Genomic DNA, 15,124 nt, shown 5'->3' on the forward strand with positions numbered 1-15,124 from the left:
GTCTAACTTATTAGATTAGTCACGTGTCAAATTTGAGTGCCTAAATCAATCAACTAAAACTTATCGTCTATGGACATCCAAAAAATTTGGACTTTATTTAATATATATGCCACTCTTGCCAGAGTTTTTGTCGATGGCATTCAGAATGGCTGGAGGCCTGAATACATAATCAAATAGGTCAAAAATTTTGTTAGAATGAGTTTTCCTTAAGCCACGGTATAGAAGGAATGATGGCCGTTGTTGCATTTGGATGGATATAGGGGAATAGTGAAGGGGAATTCTGATCTCCAACATATAAAAGGGGTGTAATTACAATCACTTAGCAAAATGGGGGAAGGTTAATTCATTTTCATTCATACCCTCTTTCTCAGACAAGAGATGCTCACGATCATAAGTCCTAAGACTGCGCAGAGAACAGCAAACACTGAACACAACAAAAAAAAAAAAAAACAATTGTAAGAAATAGATACCATCATTATAAAATAAAAAATTAAATGGAGAAAAGTTGGAGAAATACAGAATTGGAAATGCATATGAAAAATGAACTAACAAAAGCAAAGAGTAATTCTCACTGCTTCCTCTTGTGAATTACTCTTAATGCAACACACACAAAGCCTTGCAGCAGAGAAGACCTCACTTAAGTCTCAAAGCAACTTTTAGAAGAACTCACTTAAACCTCAAAGCCTCAAATTACTCTTGACAATGACGTCTAATCTGGTTGACTCTATTTATAGGAGAATACACAACTTAAATTGAGGAAGTAATAAATATATTTTTATCCTTTCACTTTTTCAGTAAAAATCTAATCTTGGGGAAAAGAAATAACTGCCTTTTCTACCATAAAATCCAATCAGATATTTTAGCCCCCATGCATATCCTTGGAAGCACAAGAAAAATAGTCCCCCTACATGATACATAATCTGAGAAGATTTTTCTACATTAAATAGGTCAGGTGTAACTGTGGCTAGGTTCATGGTATTGGGATTCATATTTGGCAAAGTAGCAATCCACTTCTTGCTATTTTTAGAGCTAAGTTAATAGGGATGCATGGAAACGGTTTGGGTTGAACTGTATCTGTCCATCTAGCTAATAGTTCAGTTTTAGTACTATAATCTAGTTTATGTTGTAATATTCCGATGGAGATAAAAGAAATCCTGACACCTAACTTGTTCAATGTCCAGTCAAGTTTCTAAAAGTGTGTATGGTTTTTTGGTTATTGAAAACCTGATCAGATACACCTTAAAAGCATCAAGAAACCGGCCAACCCACAAATAAGGCAAGACAAGATATAAGTGCCATAGGAGATGTGAAGAAACCGAACTGGGAAAGTAAGAAAATTACATGAATAGAGATATAGGTATAAAAACGTAAGGAAATAAGGACCTAATAATGACGATCTTTCAAATGTAATCAAAACCCAGATTGGACTGCACATAGATATTCAACGATATCCCATATGGGTGTCAATGGGCAAGGCTGGGCCGGGCTTGCCCTAAGCCCTAGCCCAAACCTAGGGGCCTTAACGTAAATTCAAGCCGGCCCATCCCTGATTGACCATGACTGCCATGCCAAAACTTTTTTAATCGAACCGAACTTTTTCCTTCGGTGTAATAGATTAGATTAATTAAAACATAAAATGTACCACAAATACTCGCTGAAATTGACAGTCATATCCAAGTATTAACAGATTTAACATGACATAAAAAAAAAAATGGAAGATAAAGGGGTAAAAATCTAATCTCATAAAACTAGCTAGCTCATATTTTCAACTAAACGCAATAGGAAATCAGATTCAAAGGAGAAAGATGGAACCAGAAAAATGAAAGATTTAACTTACTAGAATATGTATTTATCTACGAAAAATGTAAATTAGGAAATAAGCATTATCCTGTGAATTAAGAAATTCTCTGAACGTTGAACCTGAAATGAGATTTGGAGACCAACACATATGAATTCAAGAACACAAAAGTGATTGTTGCCGATCCAATGACTAGAACATAAATTAGATCAAATTGGGTTGGAGAAATGGTTACCAATACTGTTGTCGCGAGAAGCAAGAAGAAGAGGGAAAGAAATGATGCTCCGGTGATCTGCCATTCCAGCTAGGATTCCAAAAAAAAAAAAGGGACGATCGAGACAAGAAAACCTCCATCGAAAACCCTTCTTTTACAGGCTTGAGTTGATCGCCTATTCCTTTCTTAATTTTCTTACTATCTCGATCAAAGCTGACGATCGAAGTCCGACGACCTTCACCCTTCCTTGTCCGAGAAGCAGAAAACCCTAACCCTCTCTTCTCTTTCATTCCTCGTTCTCTTTTTTCTCTCCCTCTTTCTTTCCATTTCTCTATCCTTTTCTTTTCCCCTGAACCCAGAAAAATCAAGAGGAAGACCCTAGTTCTGGCCTAAAACCCCATAGATAAAAAACCAGAAAAAAACCCTAATCATCCGAGCCCCAAGAACCTTAAAAATGAAGGAGAACCAGAAAAAAAGGCCAAAACCCCGAAAGGAAAAAGCCTTTTCTTTGATCTCAAAAAAATCAAGGAAAGGATAAAAATCACCAAAACGAAGGAGAATGTCCCTATGAACCAGAAAAACCCTACGAAGAGAAAAGCTCTTACTCCCCTCCCCCCCAACTATTTATATTAATAATATGGGCAGGAGATCGCAACTTGGTCGCATGGTTTTTACACAACATCTAGGCCAATGGGGAAGCACGTTTGGGTATCTACCCATGGGGTAGGGGCATCATTTCACGGTTACGTATGAGAGGGCAAAGGGGGCACCACCAAGCAGGGATCTTTTTTCCTAATAATATTATATATATATATATATATATTAGGGATGCAAGTTTGGCCCTAACGGCCTGAGCCTGCCTTGAGCCCGAATAGGGCCTAGGTTGAGATACCTTGGCCTTGAGGGCTGGTCAGGGTTGGGATTTTCAAGCCCTGAGTCAGTGCCGGGCCAGGCCAGGGTTGAGGCTTTAGGCTAAGCCTGGCCCGTCCCAACCCGACCCGTCTTCTTCATATTCTTCTTTCTTCTTCATCTTTCTCATCCTCTTCTTTCTTCTTCTTCTTCCTCTAGAGTCACCTCGATTCGGGATGTCAAAAACCCTACCGGATCAGAAATTACTACTTCTTCTAGGGCAGGACAGTGTTGGATTTTTCTTGCCATGAGTAAGGGCCGAGCCGAGCCCAGGCCCAGCTAAGGGGACTCAGGATTGGGCTGGGGTTTTAAAAGGCCCAACCTGACCCCGTTGCAGCCTTATTTAAAACCTTTTCTTGATGAATTTATTTCATCTTTTCAGGCGGCTTTTATTCTAAGTAGACAAATATCTAATAATGTTGTTGTAGTTAATTGGTTGGTATAACCCGCCCCCTGATTGTTGGGTTCTCCAATTCGCTAGCTCAGAGATCCCTCTCCCTAGATTAAAGGATGCGATACTTTAAATTATTTGCCAAAATCTTTGCAATATTTTTATAAGAGACATTACAAAGAGTAATATGTTGAAAATCCTCAAACTATGGATTATCCTTTTTAAGCACTAAAGTAATAAAAGTATGGTTGAGTCCAAAAGGTAAAGTTTGAGCAATGAAAAAAATCTTTGATAAACACACAGCAGATCAAACTATCAGTCCCAACACCATCAATAAACGATTGCTTGAAATCCATCAAATCCAGGATCTTTGGAAGTTCCAAGACTAAAAACAATTGATTCAACTTCATCCTTGATAGGAATAGCAGAAAAAGAAGCGCTATAATCAATTGAGACAATTGGAGAAAAAAAAGATTCAATAAAACTAGTATCAAGAGGGTTAGAAGTATTATAAATAGAACCAAGATGGTTTACAAAAACCTAAGCAATATCCCCTATATATAGAGTAAAACCTATGACCATTAGCATCATAAATATATAAAAAATCTTATGCTTTCGAATATTAGTTAGATGGGAAGAATAAGCCTATAATTATTGTGAAAAGCTAGTAGTCATCTTTGTAGGTTATAAAAGTATTGTAACCTATTTTCAATTGCCTAAAATATCTATAATGACATAGACATGATTGACTAGATAAAAAAACCAAAATGTAATTTCAAAAGTCATGCCTCCCATTGTTTAAGGAATGACATGTGGATATAAATGTAATTAATTGCCGTAGAAACATCCTAATGACAGCCTCTTCACGAAGCAGTGGTAAGGGTGCATACATTAGGACCCTCGCTAGAACAAGTAGTGACGAAAACACCTTGCACTAGGTATGCCTTTTTTAACAAAAAAACAAAACATGCTAATGACATTTTGTATGCCATTAAATCACCATTTAATTGCTAAATTATGGCTCAACAACCTTTGTCTCCGAAGATTCCCTACCCCTGCTTGTCTTATTCTCTCTCTGCCCAGCCTCACTCCGACACTACTCTCTATATATATATTTGACCCTAACGACCCCAGCCTGCCTTGAGCCCGAACAGGGCCTAGGTTGAGATAACTTGGCCTTGATGGCTGGTCAGGTTTGGGAATTTCTGGCCCTGAGTCAGTGCTGGGTCAGGCCAGGATTGAGGCTTTAGGCTATGCCTGGCCCATCCCAACCCGATCCGTCTTCTTCTTCCTTTTCTTTCTTCTTATTCATATTCTTCTTTCTTCTTTTTTTTTTTTTCCTTCTTCTTTCTCGTCCTCTTCTTTCTTCTTCTTCTTCCTCTAGAGTCACCTCGATTCGGGATGTCAAAAACCCTACCGGATCAGAAATTACTTCTTCTTCTAGGGCAGGACAATGTTGGATTTTTCTTGCCATGAGTAAGAGCCGAGCCGAGCCTAGGCCCAGCTAAGGGGACTCAGGGTCGGGCTGGGGTTTTAAAAAGCCCAACCTGGCCCCGTTGCAACCCTATTTAAAACCTTTTCTTGATGAATTAATTTCATCTTTTCTGGCGGCTTTTATTCTAAATGGAAAATATCTAATAATGTTGTTGCAGTTATTTGGTTAATATAACCCGCCCCCTGATTGGTGGGTTCTGCATTTTACTAACTCAGAGATCCCTCTCCCTAGATTAAAGGATGCGATATTTTGAATTATTTGCCAAAATCATTGCAATATTTTTATAAGAGACATTACAAATAGTAATATGTTGAAAATCCTCAAACTATGGATTATCCTTTTTAAGCACTAAAGTAATAAAAGTATGGTTGAGTCCAAAAGGAAAAGTTTGTGTAATGGAAAAAATCTTTGATAAACACACAACAGATCAAACGATCAATCCCAACACCATCGATAAAAGATTGCTTGAAATCCATCTTATCCGGGATCTTTGGAAGTTCCAAGACTAAAAACAATTGATTCAACTTCATACTTGGTAGGAATAGCGAAAAAAGAAGCGCTATAATCAATTCAGACAATTGGAGAAAAAAGAGATTCAATAAAACTAGGATCAAGAGGGTTAGAAGTATTATAAATAGAACCAAGATGGTTTACAAAAACCTAAGCAATATCCCCTATATATAGAGTAAAACCTATGACCATTAGCATCATAAATATATAAAATCTTATGCTTTCGAATATTAGTTAGACGGGAAGAATAAGCCTATAATTATTGGGAAAAGCTAGTAGTCATCTTTGTAGGTTATAAAAGTATTGTAACCCATTTTTAATTGCCTAAAATATCTATAATGACATAGACATGATTGACTAGATAAAAAAACCAAAATGTAATTTCAAAAGTCATGGCTCCCATTTTTTAAAGAACGACATGCAGATATAAATGTAATTAATTGCCATAGAAACATCTTAATGACAGCCTTTTCATGAAGCAGTGGTCAGGGTGCATACATTAGGACCCTCGCCAGACCAGGTAGTGACGAAAACATCTTGCACTAGGTATGCCTTTTTTAACAAAAAAAAAAAAACATGCTATGACATTTTGTATGCCATTAAATCACCATTTAATTGCTAAATTATGGGTCAACAACCTTTGTCTCCGAAGATTCCCTACCCCTCCTTGTCTTATTCTCTCTCTTTGCCTAGCCTCACTCCGACACTGCTCCCCCTACTCTCTACCTGTGAAAAAGATAGTTTCTAAAATCTGAAATCAAAACATGGAAAACCTATCAGTCTTCTCTTCTGAATTCCATCCCATTTTTTCACGTTCAAAGTTGTTCGTACTTGTTAAAGCAAATGGTGAGTCTTCCAATAAAGTAATTTTTAGCAGAAAGCTTGAGGGAAAGGAAATGGTGACCAGCCAAGATAGTAGGCTAAGAGGTAAGAGAAGGAGTAACAAAGGAGGAGGGAGTGGCGGGTGGAGCACCCAAAGGGGTCGAGTAGAGAGAGAGGGGAAATTGGCTAGGGCTTGAGCCGATGACTCTGATACCATGTTAGAACAAATATGATTCTAAACCTTTCATTAATTTGAATAGTGTTTATATAAATATATATACATATATATACATAAGGAGTTGCAAACCTAGCCAATCTATACAAGTTGAAAATTCTAAGAAGATAATAACTCTTGGATTACATCAATTACAGCCGTCACTTGTAGAGTCCATACGTGATATAGTGTCCTTGAGTATTTTAGAGTCCACATGTGATATAGAATCCTTGAGCAGTGTAGAGTCCACAGATGATATAGAGTCCTTTATCATGTAGAGTCGCATAGAATGTAGAGATCAACATCGGGTTGAGGATGATGTGGAGATAATATCTCCATGGAACGATAGGATTAATATTACTTTCACTGTCGTTGTGGTGTTGTTAGTGCTCCTGTCTTTAAAGCTTGAGTTTATGTTTAGGTCAGAATCATGTATATCCCTCCACTCCAGCATTTCTCCCAATTTCTCTATTTTTAAATTGTGTGTACGGTCGATATGACATGCTTGGTTTCCTTAACCTCTCTCTAATTGATCTTTATTTCTTGCTTGATTTATGAGTTCTCAAGTCTTTGGATTCTATTATTTATGTTGTTTAATTGGATAGAGACACTTCTGAGTCCTAATAAGCATGGAGAAACCTAGGGCTCACATTTGCCTTGTGTCTTCCGTTACCGGTTGGGTTTCACCTTCGTTTGTCACTCCATTTTCAAGAAAAAAAAATCTTAATATAGCATGAGCTGTAACTAGTTATCCTCTACACACGATCATCTTTCCCAAACTCCAAGAGGGTTCTCTTATTTATACTTGAGCAACAAATCTTGACTCATATGGGTTTATTCGACAAGCAAAGGCAGCAACAGTGGCAACAGCAATTTGGCACTCAATTTTTTATTTTTATTAGTAGAGGAGGAAAATGATTGTAATTTCAGAGAAATTAATATAATTTTACCATTATATCCTTCATTTGGGGTTTCAAGTGAAGAATCAAAGGATATGATGAAATTACTTTTTTGACCCAAAAAGGTCCCACAACAGGACAAAAAAATGAGGGCAATAAAACTTAGGTTACAACTTATTCTGTCATGTAGTAAGTGATCTTAATGCATATTTAATTATTTATTGAGATTATTTTTTTGGTAAGAATTTATTGAGAAATTACTTTTTAAGGTACATTAATATTATGGTGATTCTTAACATAATCTGGTTCAAGGACCGAAGATGATTAACCTTAGTTTTGATGTCGAAGGCAATGGAGCTCTAAATTTGACTCTATGAATTTGAAGAAGAGGTTCACATTCTCATATTCCTTTCCCACCAAATGTGGTACACTGTTGCACTAAAGGCCAATGATTGATGCAAGAAAATTATGGTTTTATTTTTGTTGTTCTTCAAAGGCAAATCCTTTACGACAATTTGTTTCATCATGGAGTTGCCAACATTATTTTGAAAAGCCGACATGTACCAAAAGTCCCTACACAATTCTAAAAACAAAAAAGAAAAACGATAAACAAAAGGGTAAACCACACATAGCCTCCCTGAACCAATGCTCCCATGCACACCACAAAGAACAGAAATGCTCCCATTAATATTTATCTCCATAGAGAAAACTGCTTATGATATCCATACTCTGCTCAACCACTCGCCACCTGTCACACCCCAAACCACCCCCTGGGAGGATTAGGTAGGTGACCCGAATTGCATGCTAGCAATCCGCCAAATGCCACGGATCTAGAAGCGGTTAATCCATTCACAGACACACATCCACCTTAATACAACATGTAAAAACTCAGAGTGCTGTGGAAATACTATATTTACATTAAAGCATTCAAAGGTAGAATAGTACAGGAAATGATATTATATACATAATTGTCTTTGATCATTCTCTCGCCCATACCCACAGATAAAACTGTAAAACCTATATCCACCATATACAAGAAATATATATATACAGGGCGAGGTAACTCGAGCCCCAAAAAGAAAAAGAAACTAAAAGCAAAAACTGGGAGAAACTCCTGTCAAAAATAAAAAGGAGTCCCCAAGACAAAAAGCATCAACAGCACCATTCACGGGTCATCTTCAGTAATCACCGAGAACACTCGCACCAACAATATGACCTCCGTCGGGGTCCACACCAATATAGTCATAACCACCATGGCTCTCCTCTGGGTAATAAGCCTCTCCGCTACAGTAATATCCACCTGTAGGATCATCTAAGAGAAAAACATATATAACAGAGTGTGAGCTCCACCAAGCCCGTGAATGAAACACATCATCATGCATGCACATGCAATCACAACATTATGGATCCTACATGAGGTGCAGTTCAATTATTTATTAGCCACCTAACATCACAACTAAGGCAGGTTAGTGCTACTACAATCCCTAATACATGTATCCCTGGTGGGCTTTTAACCCCTTCCCGCGGTACACCCATTGAGTTGTCGGAGAGGACCAGTCAGCTCCCGTAGCTTTCACCAAGGTCAGCCCTACTAGCCCTCTGTGATTAACCTGTGAGGCATCCATCCTTGTTCTTTCTTTTCTTTTCTCTGGCTTATAGCCCATAATCACCTTTTCGGTGCAATTATGTTTCTTTCTTTTCTTTTCTTTTCTTTTCTTTTCTTTTCTTTTCTCATTCATATGGTCACTCTCACAGGCATCCAACACCTTAACCCCTGTTGGTAAGGGTGCGTAGCATGGGTGATGAAACTCTAACCCAATATGTCTATATGGCACCGTATGTGTCAACCGTATCCCATTCTACGGGCTACCACAGGCCTCATTTCTAAGCAGCTACGGCATCTAATCTAGCATTCTCATACAACATTCAATGTCCATTTACAGAATCCAGTAGTCAAACATATAGTTATTTCCAAATTTCAAGATTTAATGAATTAAATAAACAGCACAATTCCATTAAGTTTTAATTCATTTCAGCATATTAATTATGTTACATTTACATACACGATGACATTCCACTCACCTTGGTCTGATCCTACTGGTTCAGCTGTTGGTTCAGTTCCAGCCAGTGTCTGGCAGTGCACCTCAAGCGCGGGATCAAATTCTAAAGTAATAAATCATAAATGTATTATTTATTTATTCAAAACTATTTTGGATGACCTAGTGTTGGTCTAGGCTCACTGGTCTGACTTGGTGTTCAGTCTGGTATCACTTGGAATTCTCCGGGTCTTGCATTGGGCCTTCGGGTCTATGTCTTGGTTCATCATCCGGAGATGTGGATCAGGGTCAAATCTGGTATTAATCAATGCAATTAGTTGTACAAGATCTGGATAGTCTCACAATTCAGTCCTCAGGTCAGTAGTTCAGCTGGACCATCACTGGTAGGGTTGCCAGGCCTTGTGGGGCCCACTTGGGTACCCAAGGTATGAATAATAATGGACAGATGTGAAGAGTGGTATTTTGGTCATTTACCACCTCCTTACACTATATATGGCCCACTTTCTGCTGTTCTTTGAGCTGGCTGGATAGCTCTTGGTTGCCAAATGGTGGGCCTAGGCCATGATCCATGTGGACCATTGGAATCCACTCTTCATGGGGTCCACAACAACCCCACATGCATTGAGGATCGACCTTGGCACTGCCCATGCAGAAAAATCCAAGATTTGGAGCCTGTTCATGCTTCAAACAGACTCTGGGCGATGGACTGGGCGATTGCCCTATCACCCAGTGAATTGCCCAGAGAATTAAAATGAACTATATAGTTGTCTTGTCTCTGTGGGCCTTCACAGCAGTGTTTTAGCTCAAGGCCACATTTTGGGCTACATGCAAGGACAGATTTACATATGAAATCATGGTAGTAGGTTGTTCCTACATAAATCTAAGCAAGGGCTAGCTTGCATGCACAGATCCAAGCCCAGATTACCTGTTTTGGGTGCAACTAGGTAGTGCAGTCGGGCACAGAGACTGATCTCAGTCTCAGGTATAAAATAGCAGGTATAACATGTGTAAAATGCTCAGATCTTACATGCAATAGGTTTGCATGTTAGATCTGAGGCAGCCCCCAGGTGTTCTAGGCTGTCCTTGGCCAGATTTGCCTCCACAGAGTAGAGATTCGTAGGAGAGAATAGGAAACAGCAGTAGCAGTATATGGAGATCAGTATACCTAGGGTACTGGATTGCAGAATAGAGTTTGGATGCCAAGCAGTGATCCCCTCTTCCTTCCTCTTCTTCTTCCTTTCTCTCTCTTTTCCTTCTCTTTTCTCTCCTCCACGGTTTGAATAGTGTAAGGGCTTTTAATTTGAGCTGGGACTGCCTATTTATAGGCCAGCCAAACTTAGGGTCTATTTGGCAGCCAACCCCCTCCCCCAGAATGCATTCTTCAAACTGATTCTGGGTCATTTTGGCCACTCAGATGGGGTCCACAGGGGTCCAAGGGTAGGTAATGGTTTCTAAAATTCCCATCAACCCCTAGAGGTTGTCCATGGTCTATTTGGATGGTCCCCACTTGTCTGGAGTCCAAAATAACCATTTCAGCTACTCTGAGCGATTGGTGAATCGCCCAATGCATCACCCAGAGAATACAGCAAGGTTGTAGTTTCTCTATGCTTGCATAGGGGGTTGGCCCAGGGCTTGGGCCTTGCACCAATATCTCACCCAGGGTTTAATACACATCTTTCCAGGTATGGGCCCCACATTTATGGATAGGAGAGAGAATACCTGGGATTTATGCTGTACATTATACAGTGTGCAGTGCAACTGCATGGAGCTGCAATCCACCTTCTAACAGGTATGTAAGAGGTCATCCTCAATGGTTCAGCTACAAGAGTGATGCTCCACAGGGTGTTTGGATGATTGGCCAGAGGTTCCTCTCTTCCATTCAAAATTCCCAACCAGTTAGGGGCAAGCTTGACACCACCGCCATTCTTGCTAATGTTGGAAACTACTTTTAAGGGATACCTCAGTGGCATCTAAGAGGTGAATATTCCATCCCTTCTCAACCCTCGAGCGATTAATCTTCTCAAATTGGCGACAAGCTAAGTCATATGTATTAGATTTCTTCCTATCTATTCCTTCTTCAAACAGTTTCCCTAGTTTCTCTTTATCTTCACAACCAGCGGCTTCTGCCCTGAAGTATGTATCAAATTCCGAGACTCCAATAGACCGTCTAATGCTCTTGGAGTAGTCTGCATCCATTGTGAAAAAGTAACAGACTTCATCGACTAAACCAGATTGGACCATTTGATCCACACGCTCGTATATATAATTCTTCCGGACAGGCAGGGAGACATAGACCCAAAGAAAACAACACTCATACTTGTTTCGAAATCTTAGGGTTTCATTGTCTACCAGTGCCTCTATGTATCTGTTGGACCCACCGGCTAAGATTGGGAGATTTCCCCGATCCAAGATGGAGGCCATAGCATGCAAATATTTTTCACAAAAATCGGCTATGCTGAAATCCGCTTCAGGATCTATGATTCCTATTAGGTGGTGTGGAACACCACCCATCTTCTCATCGGTGACTTTATTTATTACAATATCCAAACCCTTATGAACTTGAATCTTTTCGGAGTTGATAACCACTCCTTGAAATTTATTCGCAAGATATATGGCTAGTTTCAATTTTCCTGTCGCTGTCAAACCCGATACAAAACAAACTTTTTCTTTCCCTTGCGGATGCAGGTTATTTTTGGTATCCATCTTCATTTTGCCTGCCTGAAATTCAAAATCAATTTATAATAGATGAGTATCCATGCAAAATGATTGAAAATTAAGAAAATATATTTCCATTTCGTTAGCAATATATGCCCTACTATTTGTCATTACATGGTATGATGACTTGGAGATTTTGATACTAGCATAGACATGTCTAACTTAGGTTAGTCACGTGCCAAATTTGAGAGCCTAAATCAATCAAATAAAACTTATCGTATATTCACATCCAAAAAATTTGGACTTTATCTAATATGCCACTCTTGCCAGAATTTTTGTCGATGGCTTTCAGAATGGTTGGAGGCCTGAACACATAATCAAATAGGTCATAAATTTTGTTAGAATGAGTTTTCCTTAAGCCAGGGTATAGAAGGAATGATGGCCGTTGTTGCATTTGGATGGATATAGGGTAATAGTGAAGGGGAATTCTGATCTCCAACATATAAAAGGGGTGAAATTATGATCACTTAGCAAAATGGGGGAAGGTTAATTCATTTTCATTCATACCCTCTTTCTCAGACAAGAGATGCACACGATCATAAGTCCTAAGACAGCGCAGAGAACAACAAACACTGAACACAACAAAAAAAAAAAAAAAACAATTGTAAGAAAAAGATACCATCATTATAAAATAAGAAATTAAATGGAGAAAAGTTGGAGAAATAAAGAATTTGAAATGTATATGAAAAATGAACTAACAAAACCAAAGAGTAATTCTCACTGCTTACTCTTGTGAATTACTCTTGATGCAACACACAACAAAGCCTTGCAGCGGAGAAGACCTCACTTAAGCCTCAAAGCAACTCTTAGAAGAACTCACTTAAGCCTCAAAGCCTCAAATTACTCTTGACAATGATGTCTAATCTGGTTGCCTCTATTTATAGGAGAATACACAATTTAAATTGAGAAAGTAATAAATATATTGTTATCCTTTCACTTTTTCAGTAAAAATCTAATTTTGGGAAAAAGAAATAACTGCCTTTTCTACCCTAAAATCCAATCAGATTTTAGCCCCCATGCGCATCCTTGGAAGCACAAGAAAAACATTCCCCCTACATGATACATAATTCGAGTAGTGTATATATAAATATATATATATATATATACATAAGGAGGTGCAACCTTAGCCAATCAATACAAGTTGAAAGTTCTAAGAAGATAATAACTCTTGGATTACTTCAATTAGAGCCATCACTTGTAGAGTCCATACGTAATATAGAGTCCTTGAGCATTTTAGAGTCCACATGTGATATAGAATCCTTGAGCAGTGTAGAGTCCACATATGATATAGGGTCATTTATCATGTAGAGTCGCATAGAATGTAGAGATCAACATCGGGTTGAGGATGATGTGGAGATAATATCTCCATGGAACGATAGGATTAATATTACTTTCACTGCCATTGTGGTGTTGTTAGTGTTCTTGTCTTTAAAGCTTGAGTTTATGTTTAGGTCAGAATCATGTATATACCTCCACTCCAGCATTTCTCCCAATTTCTCTATTTTTAAGTTGTGTGTACGGTCGATATGACATGCTTGGTTTCCTTAACCTCTCTCTAATTGATCTTTATTTCTTTGCTTGATTTATGAGTTCTCAAGTCTTTGGATTCTAGTATTTATGTTGTTTAATTGGATAGAGACTCTTCTGAGTCCCGATAAGCATGGAGAAACCTAGGGCTCACATTTACCTTGTGTCTTCCTTTATTGATTGGGTTTCACCTTCGTCTGTCACTCCATTTTCAAGAAAAAAAGTATCATAATATAGCATGAACTGTAACTATTCTTTAGTTATCCTCTATACACGATCGTTTCCCTAAACTCCAAGAGGGTTCTCTTATTTATACTTGAGCAACAAATCTTGACTCAAATGGGTTTATTCGACAAGCAAAGGCAGCAACAGTGGCAACGGCAATTTGGCCCTCAAATTTTTTTTTTTATTAGTAGAGGAAAATGATTGTATTTTCAGAGAAATTAATATAATTTTACCATTATATCCTTCATTTGGGGTTTCAAGTGAAGAATCAAAGGATATGATGAAATTACTTTTTTGACCCAAAAAGGTCCCACAACAGGACAAAAAAATGAGGGCAATAAAACTTAGGTTACAACTTATTTTGTCATGTAGTAAGTGATCCTAATGCATATTTAATTATTTATTGAGATTATTTTTTTGGTAAGAATTTATTGAGAAATTACCTTTTAAGGTAAATAAATACTATGGTGATTCTTAACATAATCTGTATTCGAGGACCGAAGATGATTAACCTTAGTTTTGATGTCGAAGGCAATGGAGCTCTAAATTTGACTCTATGAATTTGAAGAAGAGGTTCACATTCTCATATTCCTTTCCACCAAATGTGGTACACTATTGCACTAAAGGCCAATGATTGATGTAAGAAAATTGTGGTTTTTGTTTTTTTGTTCTCTAAAGAAAAATCCTTTATGACAATTTGTTCCATCATGAAGTTGCCAACATTATTTTGAAAAGCCAACATGTACAAAAAGGCCCTACACGATTCTAAAAACAAAAAAAAAGAAAAAAGACAAACAAAAGGGTAAACCACATATAGTGTTACACCCGCACCCCAGATATCCCCTTATACCCGGGATAGTTTGGACCTTTACCTAATGGTTAATGCCTTATGACCATAGTCAACCCCGACGACCTTGAACTGAAAATACCATAGAAAGAATCCCCTTGAAGCCCTGGAAGTGTGGGCCAAAGCCCCGTAACTTTCCTTGAAGTTTGGGCCATGACAGCAGCACCGGAGTTACGAACGGACTCACTCTTGATGAATCCGCTCATGCTGTCATCAGCCTTTTTGGATTATTTTCCTGTGGAACCCACATACCCGTGTCCCAGACACCTTAATTGAACCATTGGACCATATGGACCCCTGCCCTCACCATTGTTTGGTTGAGTGGGCCATGAAGTGGGGCCCACAAGGCTTAACTAGGTGAATAATAGGTTTTACATACCCTAGCTTAGACCAAATAGACCTTAGTGGACAATTGAGTCCTATGGACTTAGGGTGCACCCCAAACATGACCTAATGGACCTAATGGGTATGGCTGAAGCCAAACAAGGCCTAATTCCTAAC

The sequence above is a fragment of the Telopea speciosissima genome, chromosome 2 (assembly GCF_018873765.1).
Source record: "Telopea speciosissima isolate NSW1024214 ecotype Mountain lineage chromosome 2, Tspe_v1, whole genome shotgun sequence".
NCBI classification, from domain to species: Eukaryota; Viridiplantae; Streptophyta; class Magnoliopsida; order Proteales; family Proteaceae; genus Telopea; species Telopea speciosissima.